This window comes from Rhinopithecus bieti, unplaced genomic scaffold (genome assembly GCF_001698545.2).
Source record: "Rhinopithecus bieti isolate Rb0 unplaced genomic scaffold, ASM169854v2 scaffold_6506, whole genome shotgun sequence".
Lineage (NCBI taxonomy): Eukaryota > Metazoa > Chordata > Mammalia > Primates > Cercopithecidae > Rhinopithecus > Rhinopithecus bieti.
This window is the reverse complement of record NW_016805137.1, coordinates 684,027-702,830: the sequence shown is the minus strand read 5'-3', so window position 1 is coordinate 702,830 and position 18,804 is coordinate 684,027. Positions and strand designations below refer to the sequence as shown.

The window sequence follows — 18,804 nt, the reverse complement described above, 5'->3', positions numbered from 1 at the left end:
GAGTAGCTGGGACTACAGGCGCCCGCCACCACGCCAGGCTAGTTTTTTGTATTTTTTAGTAGAGACAGGGTTTCACGGTGTTAGCCAGGATGGTCTCGATCTCCTGACCTCATGATCCGCCCGTCTCGGCCTCCCAAAGTGCTGGGATTACAGGCTTGAGCCACCGCGCCCGGCCTATAGACGAAGAATTAAACCTATATCTCATGCCCTGCCAGCATTTATTAACTAACTGAAATGTGCAAGTATTTCTTTTGTGGAGAACGATAGGTAACCTGTACTGGACAATTGAACTTAAAGAATAATGATCAGGTAAGTATAGTGTTGAAAAGGATTTGAATTTATAAGAAATCAGGAATCAATATAATAGGTATCAGAATCAAGAGACCAATCGGAAAGATGTATATATGCCAGTGCTCAGCTAGGCTGATTACTAGAGTTTTAGGTTCAGTTTGGAGTGGAGTATTGGAGGAACATGATTTTTGTTGGACTTTTAGTGATGAAATAAGTAGGAGAGAATAGAATAATTCTAAATGGGTTGGAACTGTCTGTTGAAATGAATCTCCTCTGTGTCTTTCTTCTAATTGTGGGAGATGGTTTATTGGAAATCTCAAGTTTGAGCTACTCAGACTCTGTATTCCATCCCTCTAGGGCCAGCTCAGCCCTTCATCCTGTCAAAGCAGATAAAACAGAATAGCTTGCAATTTGCTATAAAGGGGTCCTTGGGATGAAGCATTTTAATGTCCATAAAGAGTAGACAAGACCTTCGTTTTTAAAGACTCCCATGGAACATTTCAAACAGCATGGATTTGTCTTGGTGCCCTTTGCCAAAACTAATAGATTTAGGCTGTGGAGTTGGCGGAAAACTGAGCATTCAGGCCTACTTATCATCCAATAACATTTTACTATGTTTATCTTATTTTAGCCCACATACCCTAAAACTGACAACACATTGAGTAAATAATACTTACATAAGAAACGCTACTAATCTTGAGGCCTATGTCAGTTAAACATAGGAATGCAGAATTACAATAATATTACTTAAAAATAAAAAATCAGGTACAAAGATCTAGTTGATTTAACTTGACTGTTATTTTGTTTTGTTTTGTTTTGTTTTTTTGTTTACTTGTTTTAATTTTATCGCTATTTATCAGCCTGAGGGTGAGCTGCCTTTCTGGTTCAGGTAGCTATTCCAACCAAGAGCCCTGAAGAAGAAATGGCACAGAGGGACTGAAGTGTAGTAAAATACAAAGTATGTTATTTTGAATTCTTCTCATGCTCTGAGAACAGGAATATCTTAAGCTTTGATAGAATGGTGCAATTTTATATTTTCCATTTGACTGCTTTAAAAGGTTCATTGTCTTTTAATTAAACGACGGGGGGAAGAGTGGAGATTAAAAGATATAGTACTATAAAGGGGATGGCTTTTAGCTACATGAGTGAAGACACCACAATAAAGCAAGATGGAGTGCAGCAACAAGTTTTGTGCCTTGAAGCCTCCTCTTGTCTGACTGTGGCAGTAATTTGGAGTTAATTTGTGCAGCTTCTCAATAAAAGACTTTGTGTTTTCTATTCTTTGATTCTTCATAGCATCTCTTCCCAGCTGTTCTTTTATCTTTCCTTTTATGTGGTCCAGTGCAGCTTATACAACTAACTAGATGTGATAAGGAGGCAAACCATCTTAGGTGAGAAGCTTGGACCAGGCTCAGTACATGGATATTTTCTATTTATCACCTGCTTTTTATTTTCTACAAAATGACTACCTCAAGTAACACCGTCCATGAATCTCCTACTTTCTACCCTCGCTGACAAATAGAGGCCCACTTTTCTCCTGTAGTAATTACGTAGTTTTAGTATGGGGTGAATGTTTGGGTTTCTGTATTTGGCAATATATTACAACTAGTAGTTGTCTTATATTCCTTTGTCTGCATGAAGATTTTTTTTTTCTTTGTGTCTGTTTTTCTCCCCTTGCTTTCTACTCCCCCACATGTCCCCAAGTCCTTCAAGCCAATGAGGCTGTGGTGACACCTTCTGGGCAGTGCTGGGAGTGAATTACAGTCATAAGTTCCATGGTGGTGGTAACGTACCAAAGATTGGGTGTACAATACTAAATTTTATTTACTTCGTTAGAAGAATGTGCTGAGAGTATCTCGAACTTGTTAAATATCAATGTTATTTCTTAGTAATAAGCAGTGATTTGTAGTTAATTACATAAAAAGCCAATGGGCCTGCATGCTTAATCAATGTAAGAGTATGGTGCCTGGTTGGGCCTGAAAATGAGTGTTAACAGAGAAAATATTAATGTTTTCATGTTATTATAATATCAACACTGTACTGCTTTTTTTTCATGACATAGCAGTATTAGGTTATATGCCAGTGTTTTGTAGCAGTGGGAAAAATGTCACATAAAGAGTCTCAGTAGAAACAATGTCATCCACCTCAACCATCCACTGTCGGAGAGGACAGGATGAAGGTTTCTCCAGGGCTGTTCTTATCTATTCATGTCTTGTGTTAGCTTTAACAGATGTGTAAGGAGTCTTCTATGTGGCCTTTGTTGGAAGCTTTTTTCTGAACAAACTTTCATTCCCTCCACCTCTACTTCAAAGCAGATGTAACTCTTTCTTGTATTAAAAGATTTTAAACGATAACTTCTTCACACAGATAGCATGAAACACAATATGCATTTACTGTTACCAATTTACTTACTTTTTGTTGACCTCTGCTCGGACCCTAATTATGCTAAAAGCTTTAGTTTCTAATGAAATCACTAGATAGTTTTAGCAAAGTTGCCATTACTATATGTTCAAGAAATTGGCTAATATTAAAATATTTATAAAATACAAAACTTATAAAGTTTGTTATTAAATAATTTTAGGACTCTCAAGAATATTTTCTGCAAATGTAGAGGCACCAGGCAACAAAGGTGTGACTGGCTGTCAGCGTGGCTGTAAAACTTCCCATCTCTATAACGTCACCTTAGGGCAATGTCAAATGGAAAAGCACTAGGCATTCAGCTTAAGGGTGAGGATGACCAGTATAGTTGGATATGCAGCCTTTAAAATGGCACCACATTCCTTATCTTAGCTTTTTGCATCATCCTTTGGTCAAATATTGCATAGCCAATATATAATATATACATTTATGTTTGGTATAGAACCCAGTATTTCTACTATTACTATTTAATAAAATAAAAGCAAGAGCACATTGCTTTGTAATTTTGATTTGCAAACAGATGGTAGATAGCTAGAAAATAGACTAGAGCTATAAAAAATTGGGAAAAATGCTTTCATGAAATTAAAAGAAAATGACTTAAAATACTAAGGGTGTGAATGGGTAACAAAATATCATGTAGTAAATGTGAAGGTGATGGTTTTATTTGAAGTGGGGGGAGGGAGGAGAAAAGCTAGAAGGAGGCAAAAACACAATTTGGCCTAAAATTGAATTTCTCTGATAAGGCATTTCAGAAGCGGCTTGTCTTATTCACTCAGCAGCAAAATAATCATATGCGCTTTAATAATCTTTATTTTACAGGAGTGCGTTGCCAGGGTAACGGAATGTAAGCAGGGGAACAGCACCTTGCAGATCACAAAGGCAAATCTCTGGAAAGAAATTTCACTGAGTTTCTCTTTTCCTTACCAGTGTAATAACAACTCGTATTTTCCCTGCACTATTTAATAGTCTCGCATAAACATTCTTTCCCATTTCCCTTTTTTGTATCTGTTTAAACATGAACAATAGCATAAATCTGAAACTATCGAGCTCAGTGAGCTAAGCAAAAAAACAGATGTCATACCTTTAGCATTTTTATATAATTACTTCTTATTGCTATTTTACCCCATCTCCATTCCTCCTGACCTCATTGTTATTTCCTTCTCTCTGTAAACCAATCTGATGATAGTATTCCAAGTAAAGGGGGTTTGAAGTAGGAGTTGGTATTTGGCTATATTAATCAAAAATTATTAGCTAAGCTTGCCTGCATGGAGATTCTAAAGAGGCAAAGATTGCAGCTGAAGCATCTGTTTTTGGAAGAGGGTAAATTGAATTATATAAAATGAATTATGTAAAATGGAGTGACAAGCATTCAGGCCAAAAGCTGCAAAAATAATCATTTCTTTATACTTGTACACATACACAAATACGTATACACACAAAGAAAGGAGTGAAGTAGGAAAAGAAGCAAATTTAGGTTCTTTCAGCTTTCCATTGGGCACTGGAACCTCAATTAGTTCTGGGAAATTGTCTGATTTGAAATTAACAAAATGAAAGTTTCCAATGCCTTTCCAAAAGAGATAATAACAACTGGCAATAAGAATGTGCTTACTGATCATTTGATTGGATCAAATTTATAACTAATCTCTGGCTTAAAAATATTTGCCTGTCATTGTCTTCGCCAAAGGCCATAGCCTGTGAAGGAGAATGCAGAAAGAAAATAATATTAGACTGTAGAACTGGCAAAAAAAAAAAGGCTTCATAAAATTAGATATGAAAATCTATATTCACATGATGGTTAAAGGTTTGACTTCTGCCAAGAATTTTACATTAATGCTACATCTTAATTTTAACATGCTCACTGTGTACCCAAGTATAGTTCATATAGTTCTTTCTTTAAGTCTATGGGACAATCAGTAACCACAAGCAAGTGCTCACAAATCAGTTTCTGGATAGATTGCATTGTAAATTATATTATTCTCGGTTTTGATGAAATGTACTAAAGTGTTTTAATTAGTTATTAAATTTTTTTAGAAATTATTCTTTTTTTGCAATATAAACCCTGCACTAATACTTAAAATTCAAGCCAATTAAAGCTACCTTAAAAACAGATAATGGTAAAAGAGCAAGTAAAATTTGAAAAGGCCAAGAAAAGACTTGTTAAAATGGCAAATTATAAGGAAAATGTTCCATAGTGATATAACTAGTGTATTTCTGATGTTCACAAAAATGGAAAAGGGTCATATTGAAATATTAATAGTAAGATTTCTGATGTTCCAGAAGCATTTCAAACCCAAGTGCTATGGAAGTCAAAGCTCAGTTCTCATCAAGCACCATTGAAAGTTCTGGAGAAAAATTTTTAAACCCACCAGAATCCATTTAAAATTATTTCTCCATGTTATAAAACTGTTGACTTAAAATCAGCTCCCAATTTTCATTCTGCATAGAATCAATTTGACACTTTCCTGGAGCCAATATCTTCTTTATATAAAATCTCTATTTGACGTGTATGAGGTTAATTATTTCTTAAGAGCTTATAATAAGATAATGTTGCCAAAAGGACAGACATTTTCCTCTCCCTGGGCTCTTGTTTACCTCTGGGTTCTATATAGAGATTCCTCTATGGAAATAAGGTTAGCAGTTTTGGGTGCAGAGTAGTATGAATATTTTCTTAGCATTGGAGCATTCATCCTTGGTACATGAAAATCATCAATAATTTTTCATTTTTATTGTTATGAAGATAGCATATGATTGGCAAATGAAAACATGTTGGTAAGTAAGTACTGTTCATTTAGTGATCTTCAGCAATAAAAATGTTCAAATTATCTGCTAGCATTTGCTCTTCTTTATTTGGTAAAATAAAATAAAACAAAACAACTATTTTCTGTAACTTCTTGAGTATGGTGCGAGTTTGCAACCATGTGTAACGGAATTTTAAAATGGAATTCTCCTTGTTTGTTTTAGTTATGGCCCTAAGACAGATTTCAAGGTGAGATATGAAGACACCCTCCAGTTCTTACGTGAGCAGAAGGGAAAAAAACAGTTATGTGATTCTTAAGCTACTTAATCATGTCAAGGATATAAAAGGATTGAGAGGGTCAAAATTAAGGACAATAAGGACAGGAGGATGTTTGGAGAGAGTTGTTAGTGTGCTAAGTGTCCCATCACACCTCCAAGGGGAAGGAAAGGAAGGTCTCCTTTCATCTGAATCCAAGAGAGGAAGGCTTTAAGAGATGTAAAACTTAGTAAGTGATCCCTTCCATTTAAGACCAGCTAGCTTACACATGCCTAAGAAATCTAAAGAACATGAGACTGATTGGCCAGCTGCTTTGAAGGTGGAGTGACAGGTGACTGTTAGGCAAATGTTGCTTAAGTGTATGTCATGGATCAGAGGTGGGCCATATCCACAAAAAAGATGATACAAGGTTGTCTTAACTCCAAAGACTGCCTGGAGGGTCCCAGTGATCCCAAAAGTCAACTGAACTGCCATCTTCTCGGGAGCAGTAAGCTGGGAAAGAGCCTCAATTAAATCAAAGGATCTGCAAGTGAGATTCTAACCACCCTGTCTCATGGCAGGTGCCTATAACAGGACTTCAGCGTTTTTATTAGTAGGCTAGACTAGACATATTAATTGCTGAGTATTTTGATTGCCTATAAATGAGTAAAAACATGAAATCTGCCCTAAATTTTATGGACATGGGAAGCTCCATAGAATAAATTAAAAGAGATATTGAAAGTCAATAATAAAGTCATTCTTTACATAACAACAGTTTTTTAAATTCAAATTAATGATTTTTTTATACATAAATGCATGAAAATGTGATCTTGAAAGAAGGATTGTGTGTTATGAAATAACATTACACATTTCTTTTGACCCCTACTGTATTACCTGTATTTCTGTAGTCAGTATTTCTACCCCTTCTACTTTACCATTCATACTTCAGTGAGAAGGTACTAAAGTCAGGCAAAAAAGTATTGTGATCAGGAAGATTTTTGTTATATTGTTTTATCTATGTGAATTTATCTCTTTTCCAAAAGCCCTTCTACAGCTTTTCTTGATTTAATAGTTTGCCACTTTTTTTGTCCAGAGCTCAAGTGGGGGGGTATGAAAATCAAGGGGTCTTGATTAATCTACAAACAGGATCACACATTAGTAGATATCTGCAAGGTAATGGTAGTATTTTTAGAAGGATATAATCAATTTCTTAATACAATATAATGGATTAAATAATAAAAATAGGTATTGTGTGTTAATGCAATATTCTAAAGGCTAATGGTCTAAATTATCTTTAATAAATTTTAAACATATAGGAAGAATCTCTAAAACATTATCCAAATAAATATTATTAGCATTATTACTTTCAGGTTGGTTTCCTTGGGACAGTCTGGCCTCTGAGTTTTGGTGGGCTGGCTTGGGCTCTAGCTACACTTACACCTTTTATTTAATTTCTTTATAGCATCAGGACTTCTCAGAATGTAGGAGATAATGACAGGGAAGCCCAGGTAGAGAGTGAGATACTAATAGAGAGATGTTAGAAAAAGCAGTAATAATAGAACTCTATTTTGGAGAACATATGATAGAAAACAGCCAGCCGATGCAATGATGTGCACAGGAACAAAAGGAGGGATGATGTGAATGTCTACCTTCATAAATTAGGTCTCACACCCTTCAAGGCGACCCCATAATGTCCTGTGTAAAAGTATTCTTTTCTCTTGACCTTTTTGACCTTAACAAGTATTATGTATCTTAATTCAGACAGAGAAATCAACGTATTTTCTAATGTCATAAAAAATGCTAAGGGCAGAAATCCAATTATTAAAGGTAGTTGGTCTCGGTGCTTTTATATAGTTTAATTATTCTCATTAGTTGAATGAGACCTTTCCTGTCATTAGCAAAGCGATTTCTATTGCAATCCATGTAAATGGTCAGTGTTTTTTTCCTTTAAAGTTTATGCTTTTCTGCATACACGCACAGAGCTGTAACTTACTATAAAATTAGTTGGTACAGATAGTACTAAAATTGTTCTTGAAATATGTTATCAAGGAAATTGATTAAATCTTTATTGAATATTTCTAACAGTGCTTATAATTTTATCACAGTGAAACATACTGAAAAGACTGACTAGTTCCTATCTTGGCTATGCAACTTGATAGGTTTGAGAGTTTGAATCAGTCACTTAACTTTCTGAATCTTTTTTCATTTCACCTATAAAATGGAAATAATATTTCTTCCCCTGTTTAAATGATAATTATTGTAAAAATCAAGATAAAGCAAGTTGAAGATACAATCAAGATAAGGAGTAATATATCAATATAGATATAGCTCCATATGTATATGTGTGATATATATGTGATATATAAAGTCATCCTTCCATATCATGGGTTCCACATTCATGGATTCAACCAACCGCAGATTTAAAATATTCAGAATATTTTATGAATATTATAAAATATTTCAGAATATTTCTGAATATTATAAAATATTCAGAAAATGGATGGTTGTGTCTGCGTTAAACATGTACAGATCTTTTTTTCATGTCATTACTATCTAAACAATATAACATAACAATTATTTACATAGCATTTACATTGTGTTAAGTATTATCAGTAATCTAGAGATGATTTAAAGTATATGAAAGGATATGTGTAGATTATATGCAAATACTACACCATTTTATATAAGGGACTTGAGCATCCATGGATTTTGGTGTCTGCAGGGGTCCTGGAACCAGTCCCCCTAGGATACCGAGGGATGACTTTACGTGTGTGTGTATATATACAGTCGTCCCTCAGTATCCAGTGTATATATTATATATACATATATGATTATTTGTTACATGAAAATATCATGATATTCTTTTTCATTATGATTTTAAATGCACAAAAGTATCCAGTTGTGATTTTTCCTTTCCATTGCTGAGAATTGTTTGCTTTTTTGTGTGTTTGTTTGAAACAGAGTTTCACTCTTGTTGCCCAAGCTGGAGTGCAATGATGCGCTCTCAGTTCACCACCACCTCCGCCTCCCGGGTTCAAGTGATTCTCCTGCCTCAGCCTCCTGAGTAGCCTGGATTACAGGCATGCGCCACCATGCCCGCCTAATTTTGTATTTTTAGTAGAGACAGGGTTTTTGCATGTTGGTCAGGCTGGTCTCGAACTCCTGACCTCAAGTGATCTGCCTGCCTCAGCCTCCCAAAGTGCTGGGATTACAGGCGTGAGCCACTGTGCCTGGCCTGAGAATTGTTTGTTGAATGAAGTTATAAATATATTTTCAGTCAATAGGAGAATTCATCGAGTCCCACAATTATGGGCAAGTCATGGATTTTAGGAGAAAATAAGAATTTCAATAGTTTTCCTTTATTCTAGAGGATGGAGTTAAAGTTTTTAGACTAGGAACATAGGAAAGAAATAATCTTATTTAGAATAATGCTGAAAGAACTATAAGGAGATTTCCTGGATATTTCATTTAGATACATTAGCTTGCATTTTGGCTTTTGGATAATAGAGCTTACTATCTCAGTAGTAGAATAAAATGAAACTCTTTAAAAAAAAGACAACATTCGCGTTACTCATTTTTTATGGAACCCACATGCCTCCATAGAAGTCTGTTAAAATAAAGACAATACTCCATCTCTAAGAGTGAGAATAATGTAATTCATCACAGATAAAATATGTAGACCCTTAAAAGCAAGTCTGGGGCTAAGCTTAAAACTTAAATTATTTAATTCAACAATGGAAATGATTTTTAGAGATAATGTTTTATTATTAACCCTGAGAATCCCTCCCAACCTTTGTTTGTTCCTCTCTTCATCTCTCCTCTCTCACCACAGGCCCTTGAATCACAAGTGATGGAACATATTTGAATAATTTGCTGTCAGTAAACTGACAAGCAAGTTACCTTGACTATAGTTTCAGCCAAGTAATGTGTAACAGTCAAAATATGTTAAAACTTCCAAATAGAGCTCTAACCAGAAATGTTGTCAGCCAAAAATAGGAATAGGTGACTAGTGATGATAGTGAGTACTTGTTCATTTCCCATATTTTAAGAATCATAAACTAAGAACTTTTTATTTAAATTTAGAATACCAGACACAAGGACCTTTTGACATTTTATGCTTAGTTTATAAACAGAAAATTTTACAAAAGCATCACAATTTTGTTCTTTAAGGCATACCCTCATAATGCCTTCTTCCTCATTGTAGAATAGTAGAGGCTTATATGAGTCCCCCAACCACACACACAAATTAACTTAGAACAGGTATGTATAGGTCAGTGAGGAAGGCCTGAAATAATCCTTTTCAGATTTCATCATTAGTATTAATTAACACTTTGCAATGACTTCTGTGTGAATGAGTTAGCATTTTCCAAAGAAAGGACAAATATGTTCCATGAAGTAGGAATTTACAATTTGGGAGATTATTTCTGTGTTCCTTTTAGGAAAGACAAATTCCCTTTGTTTACTGTCTTCAGCTTGAATTCATATTTTTCTAGCCATAGGGCGTGTGTGTGTGTGTGTGTGTGTGTGTGTGTGTGTGTGTGTGTGTGTGTATGTGTGTCTAAAATAATAGGATGTATCATGGACTGAGAGGCAAATATTTATTTGTTAATATGATTGTATTAACCTTCATAGTATGAACCATCTACTTACTTTATAAGTGATTAACTGAGATCTTAGTAAGATAGTAGTTATAAGTCTAGCTTGAAGTTTGAATTATTTGATCTTTATTATAGTAGACCATATACCCTGGTAATAATTATGGAGGTCTTGTGGCTATTGTGTCTGAAATGTTTGCTGACTTATATGTGATCTCTTGTCATTTGAGAGTGGATTTGGCATGACCTACTTCAATATAATTCCTATTAGTAACTCCATTGAAGTGTTAAATGATAAATCCTTTGAAATTTTTTCCTTGGGTAATCCTAACTTAACCATATTATGAAAATAGAAATCGCTCTCTAAGGAGGCAAGCATGTGTGTGTGTGTGAGTGCACGCATGCGCGTGTGTATTAGCATCTAGTCTTTATGAAGAGCAGCTACTTTGGGCTTCCTTTTGTCTCACAGAATGTTAGTTAAAGCTGCAGTTGACATTTTCCTGCATAATGCAAGGATTTATGAGAATATCTTTTCATTTCAGGGCAAGTATATAAGATTTAAATATAATCACAAGACTTAAAAGAAATGATCCAGTTTCTTATTCTAAAGCAGATGACAACACTACTTTATCCCACCACAAAGTATCATGATGAGGGTGACATGTTCCAATTGTGATAAATCTTGTCAGAAACAAAGTAGTTTGTCTCTAAAATTTAAGTGTATTTACACCTAAGTTTTCAGAATGGAATTGTCTGCAAATATAAGCGATCGACTAATGGTTCTCCATTTAAAGCAAAGATAACTGTTTATCTTAGCTAATTACAGAACACCAAACCTAAGGATATTTTGTAGATCATTGTAGCTGAGAAGGGATATAAAAAAGGAACACCAACAAAATTGCATAAAGGAAATGGATTCTTATCATATTATAACCAAGTGTTTGTTACTGACTGCCTTCTCTCTTCTTTTTCTCCACCTCCACATCTCCCTGTACATCTTTCCATTTCAGGGGAAACTGTGAACATTTTTATGATTTTTTTTTCTCTAATCAAGCTCCATTCTCTCTTAAGTGGACAATGACATGATAACTTAGTCGGACTAATGTAATGTTACATGGTGAAGATTCTTTAACTGTCATGCCTATTGAGGGTCTGCTTTTTTTAAATCTCTTTTAGCTGCGAAAGTATTAGTTCATAATTTACTGTACTTTTCACAAGGGAAGGTAGAAGTTTCTTTTTTTTAAAATAAACCATGATATCCTCAACAGCTTAAATTAGGTGATTTACTTTTTGCTATCATGGTAACCTGGATTCTTCCATCTTTTGAAATGGAAACTGTCCTAACCCCATAACCTCGACATCACTGTGAGTAAAACTCTTTCTAATTATATGACTGTGTAGTGTGCACATTAGCATTGCTAATCAGCTTGCTGCAGTGGATTTATATCTTCACTACTAATATTCATAGAATGTCCATTGACATAATTGCAGGTCTGTGTCAGTGCTTAGATGCTACTGTATTTAAAACCACAGGTCGGAATTTATTAGTGCATACCACAGTATATGGAAAAATTTAAAACCCTATATAATTGTATGTCACTAACTTGAGTTTACATAGCTTTATTTATCTGAAATCTTCATGGTACCTAATGCTATAATACACTGGATCTTTAGCTTAAAATAAAAGATTCTATCTCACTTGTTTTGCTGTATTTTTTTCTTCTATGATTGAAAGGCAATCATCTCTTCTGGAGGAAGGTTTTTTAATCTGTGTCAAAGAATAGCTGATGATTTCTGAAAATCACTTTCAGAGGCCTGTGTGAGATTATCATGATTGTCACAAATGAATATTTATTAAATGTCCATTGGGTTCTTGACATCATACTTGGGTTTGCAGAGATTTCACTGAAGACATACAATAGTGTTGAGGTATAAAGGAGAGAAGATTCCTGTGAATTTTGTTTTATACATATATAAATGTGAAGAAAATTATTGCATAATTAGATGGTATGTATATATTTTAGTAAATATATGGTATATTTCTAATGCCTGTGATGACACAGAAATCAGTCGACAAAGAAGTACAGATTAGCGGATCATTTCTATTTATGTAAAGATATAGTTTTTTTTACTATTTAATCAATATTTATCTAATACTCATTCCTACATCATTCTCCTTCTGGAAAAACTTACCACTAAACAAATTTGTTTTTTAGTAAATCTTTTTATGTAAATTAATAAGTTATAAGAATAAAGCAAACTATAATAGCAGTCAATGATTAAGAATCATCTTATGTGCTACCCACATTTGGCACTGCCTTATTTAGTGGAAAATGCAGTTGAATATAACTATTGAAATAAGAAAAGAGTTTAAGATGATAAAAATGATCAAAATAAGATTTTTGCAAACCCATTGACAGTAAAATGAGATAGCAAGAGTTTCATGGTAAAAAGAGGACCAACAGGTCCACGTAGGGCAAATAGAAAGGAAGAAACTGAGTGCAGGATTATCATGACTGGTATAATAGTTAACGTGAGAAAATTATGTTAGTCTAAATGAAGTCCATAAAATATGTCATTCACAAATTTATAATGAAGAATTTGGGAAATCAAAGTTAGAGAAAAATAATTAATGAAGGAAATGAATGCTGAGAAAGAATGGTAATTCATTCATTCAACCAGTCAGTCATCACATTTATGATATACTGCTGCCTACCAGACGCTGTGCCACGGGCTATGTGAAGAATAAAAAGATTTAGTAGAGAATTCCTAGACAGGCAACTTATTATTAACTTGAAAACTCTCATACTACTACATATTTAGAAATGCTATAATATGCAACAAATATCGTTTTGGTTGTATAGCTGTGCTTACAAGAAAGTAAGGAAAAATCTTAAGACCTGAAAATATAGAGGGTTTAAAAAACAGAGTGGGAAGCATGAGTAGTGACATGGACTACCATGAGAATGGGATGGAGGGATGTCTTGGCCCAAGAATATAGATTTAATAGCCAGTCAAGATTTGGAGACAAGATCTGGGGCCTACATGGTGAACAGAGTTAGAAATGAAATACCAGTATTAAGCAGGAACCCTAGGAGCATTGTCAAATAACAAGATATTAAAAACAAAAACAAAACATCTGCTTTTCAGCATAGACCACAAGGAGGATTTTTTTCTCAACCTGGGCCCAGTGTCTAAGTGGGGAAAATTTTAAAAGCTTCCCCATGAATTTCTGATCATAATCATAGACATACCCTTTTTAGGTTTGAGGTTTAAATTTATACTCCTGCCTAGTTTTATACACTGGGAAATCAACCAACATATAGTTACTGAATGTTAATACTCCTGAGGTGCCTTACAGAAACTTAAGACAAAAGCCATTTTAGAAGGGTGTGTTCTCAACCCAGGCTACACTGGATTCCCTCAGGAAATTCACTGCTTAGCGTGGGCTCACTTTCTAAAAGTTATGAAATATGCAAGGAAACAGCCAGTATGAACAAGAATCAGTAGAACCAATATATACCAGTATTATCCTCTATTAACTTCTGATAATTGAGCACATAATATAAATATTAAAATACAGGCTATTTTTAAGCAAAATATTCATAAAAGAAGAATATCTAAAAAATGAAAAATATGGCCAGTGAAGAGAGAATTAACAACTGTAAGATAAATTTGAGGAAATTATCCTGAAGGCAGTACAGAGTTATAGAAATAGAAAATATGATAGGGAGTTCAACATACATCTACTAAGAGTCATAAATGAAGACCATGAAAGAATGAAGGAGAGAGAATATTTGATGAAGAAGTGATTGAGAATATTTCTTACAATTTGTAGCACCTAAATTTCTGTAGCAAGATACCTTTTAATTTTAAATACCTGGAATCATTTCTTTTTTCTCAATTGATGCCTGATTGATATATATTTCTACCTAAGCTATTATTCAAGAATAAGGGCATAATAAAGAATTTCCAAAACAAACAAGAAGTGAAAGATTCCACTTACTTACAGACTCTGCGAAAGAATTACTAAAGAATGTACTTAAAATAATAGAATGAGCCTAGAAAATGAAGAGCATTATACTGAGTACACACAAAAAAAGCCAATCTCAAAAGGCTAAAGTATGATTCCATTTATATAACATCCTCAAAATGACAGAATTGAAGGAGAGCATTAGTAGTTGCCAGTGTTAAGGATGGTAGGTAGAAGTAGGCAGAAAGGAGCAGGGGGGTGAGTATAAAGGAATAGCATGAGAAAGAACTTTGTGATGACAGAACATTCTATATCTTGATTGTAGTGGTGGTTATATGAATACACATGTGATAAAGTGACGTAAAATTACATAAAATATCATATCAATGTCAGTTTCCTGGTTTTGGCATTTTACATAGCTCTTTAAGATGTAACCATTAGGGAAACTGGATATTTGGACTTCCCTGTATTCATTTTGAAACTTTTTAAGAATCCAATTATTTTAAAATAAAAAATTTAAAGGGAAAATAGGAGTAAAACTAAAATACTGAACAAGAATACCATGAAGAAAGGAGGAAGACTTTGCTTTAAGAGTCTGAAATTCCTTGTATTATTTGGAAGGAAGATATAGGATTGACATTGGAATTTAAATCAGTTTTCAATGGTAAAAGCTTAAGTGAATCTATTAAAATTAAAATTCCAATGTGTAATTTTCAAACCAGTATAAAGGGAAAATATCAGAATTATGAACATTTAGGAGATTAATTTTATTTCTGGCAATGTGGCTAGGTACTAATACCAACTTCCCAGTAAAATATTAAAAATAATGAATAAGACTTTAAAAAAAAAAACTTAATTATATTCATGAGTTGGTTAGAAAATAAAGGAAATTCAAACCTAGAACTAAATAAAAGCAAGACCTAAGCCAGGCAAGCAAAACACTGCAGTCAGCTTTCACCTTGAAGACATTTGCTAAAGTGAGCTAACTATAAGCTTTGGTTTTTGTAATTTTCCAAAGAATAAGAAACAGGAGTTGAAATCTAGGAACTTCTCAAGTAAATGTCTTCTTAAAGCTGAGAACCCAAAGGGATAGAATATCAGTATAAGAGTGAACTAAAAATAAACCCATCCTATACCCGTGTCCTCAAGAGACTGGAAGGAAAATGACTGTGTTTAAATATAGTGCTCTATGGAGAGGTTGTGAGTATGTGGGTGGGGGACACTAGGGGGGAGCAGATATAGCCCCTGAAAATTCATAGTCACAAACCAGATATAACGTGGGTCTGTATCCCTAATACATACTACTCATGGTCTGAAAATCCTCAAGCCAAGAATTTTAAAGTAAATTTACTTAAAATGTTTTAAGAATAAAGGAGAGGTTTGAAAACAGCAGCAAGTAATTTGAAGAAAAACCAGTTTCTAGTAGTTAAACTACCATAGCTAAAATTTAAAGCTCCAAGAACGTGTTTAACTGAGTTAAACAGCTAAGGGAAACTATGTGAATTAAAAGATATATCTGAAGAAATATGTAATGGAATGTTGTAACAAATATATGGAAAATGTCAAAGTGATTAAGGAACATGGGAAATGAAATGAAAAAATCTAAATTATGACTAACCAAAATTTAGGAGAAGAGACAAAGAATGGAGTAGGGATAATGGCTGACAACTTTTCTGAAAGACACTGACCTACAAATTCAAGAATCTCAGTCAAATCAGAAGAAGGAGAAATAAAGAAATTAACTGCCAGGAGCATCACTGTGAAACTACAAAACAGTAAGGTCGAGGAGAATATTTTAAAAACAGCCAAGGGAAGAAAAAACAGATTATCATCAAAGAAATAGCTGTTAGACTGACAGCCAATTTCTTGACACAAACAGTAGAAGCCAATAAACTATAGGATTATATCCTCAGTGTACTGAGAAAAAAAAAAACTGTCAACCAGAATTCATCAAAAGTATTTTATGAAAACAAGAAGAGAAAAAAAGACGTTTTTAGATGTTAGAAATGGAGACAATTTGATACCAGCCAATCTTTGCTAAAGAAAATTCAAAAAATATACACTTTAGGCAAAAAAGAGTAATTTCAAGTGGAAGATCTGAAATTTAAGAATGAATGAGACATAGACAAAATGATAAAATGGTGTATAAATTTAAATAAAAATTGTGCAAGATGACACTAGTAAAATACTGTGTTGTTAAAAACAAGTAGAGGCTGGGCACATTGGCTTACGCCTGTAATCCCAGAACTTTGGGAGGCTGAGGTGGTCAGATTACTTGAGGTCACGAGTTCAAGACTAGCCTGGCCAACATGGTGAAACCCTACCTCTACTAAAAATACAAAAATTAGCCGGGTGTGTTGGTGGGTGCCTGTAGTCCCAGCTACTCGGGAGCCTGAGGCAGGAGAATCACTTGAACCCAGTGGGCAGAGGTTGCAGTGAGTTGGGATTGCACCACCGCACTCCAGCCTAGGTGACAAAGGGACACTCTGTCTCAAAAAAAAAAAAAAATAGAGCTAACATTTATGAGAGCAGAGGCCTATAATGAGGTTATAGAGTGATTGGAATTAAAACTTAAGATAAAGACAGTCATGTAAGTATAAAAGTTTCTTTTCACTAGAAAGATAAGATATTTCTAAATGCATATAATAAGAGGGTGTAAAATAAATAAAGTAAAATTGACAGAACTAAAAGGAGACAAGTTTACCACCAACCTATTTGGAAAAGGTTTGACATATCTTTCAATATTTTACAAGATTCATCTAATATTAATAAATTGATACTGTTTTAATCACCTATTAAAACAAGAGAAAGAATAGCTTACATATTATTTTGTAAGTTCTTTTTTATTCCCCTCAGTACTCAATATAAAAAAAATTTAAATTGGAAAAAACCTTCTCAAGTTAACAGAAGGCAGAAAAAGACAAGGGAGTTCTAAGAAAGAGAAAAGTAAAATAACAAGCCAAAATAAGATGATAGAAAAATACCCAATTATCAGTTTTCAAAACTGTAAAATACACTAATTTACCAAACTAAAAACTAATATTGTCAGATTTTTAAAAATTTACCTAGATTTTACTTATAACAGGCATGTGTGAAACATTAGGGCACAGAGATTAAAAGTTAAGGAGCAAACACTAATAAAAAGAAAGCTAATATAATTATATGTTAGACCCAATAACCATACTAGGGCACTAAGCAAGTCTCAATAAAAGCTTAAAAATCAGTTTGATATCTCTAAACATAATACAACAAAATTAGAAATGAAAATAAAAGATGCTCAAAAGCACTCCTTAGCCTGGAAAATTTAGAAACACACCTCTAAACTCATGAATCAAAATACAAATTATAATAGAACTTTGAGAATATTTAGAATGGAATAGTATTAAAAATGTACTATTTTTAAAATTCTAGGATGAAGTTAGGGAGGTACTTAGAGTAAAATGTGTAGCTAAATGCTCAGCTCAAAGAGTAAACCTAGAGAAAGTAAAAAAAAAAAAAGCAAATATAGAGCAGAAATGGAAGAATTAAAAAACAAGATAGAATTAAAAAATTGTTCTTTGAAAAGACGAATAGACAAAGCAAAATTGATAAAGAAAACTAATTATTTAAACATAAGGGAATACAATTTACCTAGCTCTGTTCCCCTGGAAACCTGTTTTCTCCTTTCCCCTGGAGTTGCAAATAATATTGGCAGCTGACTTTTGGAATGTGAGCTATGTTTACCAGGCACTGTTGCTTATGTTAAAAGTGACACTTCTTGGGTAAATTGCTTTGGCCTGGGAGGGTTTTAAATAAGCTAGTAATACCTGGTAGGAAATATTAGTGTAGTGACTAGAAGCTATGCTTGTGGAATTATTACAGGACATATCAGTGACTTCTGCACCCACATAATGTGATCTTATTCCTTCACTCCTGAGATTAGCTGCTTGGTCGCTGTATGGCCTGTAGTGATGACTACTCCTACTTTAGAAGAATTTCTGACATTGCCTTGTCAATACGCTGTGTATCCTGACCTGTATTCTGCTAAAGAAGAATTTATGGCCAGTGGTCATTTGCGGAGAAATGACACCATTGCTAGGCTGAGTCTTCCCATCCATGGACACAATATGTTTTTCTGTTTATTTGTAGTTTTCAACCTACAAATCCTTTATATGTTTTCTTAGATTTACATCTAAGTATTTCACTTTTTAAAATTTTTATTACCAAAAAATATTTTAGAAACAGGGTCTTGCCCTATTGCCTGGGCCGGAATGCAGTGGTTTGATCATAGCTTGCTGCAGCATTGAACTTCTGGGCTTAAGGAATCTTCCTGTCTCAGCCTACTGAGTAGCTGGGACTACAGGTGCATGCCACCATACCCAGCTAATTTATGTAATGTATATTTATTTTATTTTACTTTATTTTATTTTATTTTATTTTATTTTATTTTATTTTATTTTATTTTATTTTATTTTATTTGTAGAGACAGGGTCTCGCTTTGTTACCCTAGTCTTGAACTCCTGGCTTCAAGTGATTTTCCTGCCTCAGCCTCCTGA

At 33.9% G+C, this 18,804-nt stretch overlaps 1 long non-coding RNA gene across 1 annotated transcript in view; it reads right to left on the bottom strand.

Annotated features, from left to right (window-relative positions):
* Window positions 1–3,557: 3,557 nt before the first annotated feature.
* The window catches only part of LOC108529175 (uncharacterized), a 76,104-nt gene continuing 60,857 nt past the window's right edge, over window positions 3,558–18,804 (bottom strand). Inside the window, exon 3 of the long non-coding RNA XR_001885427.1 lies at window positions 3,558–4,401. This is a non-coding gene — a long non-coding RNA (uncharacterized LOC108529175). The remainder of the gene's footprint in view (window positions 4,402–18,804) is intronic.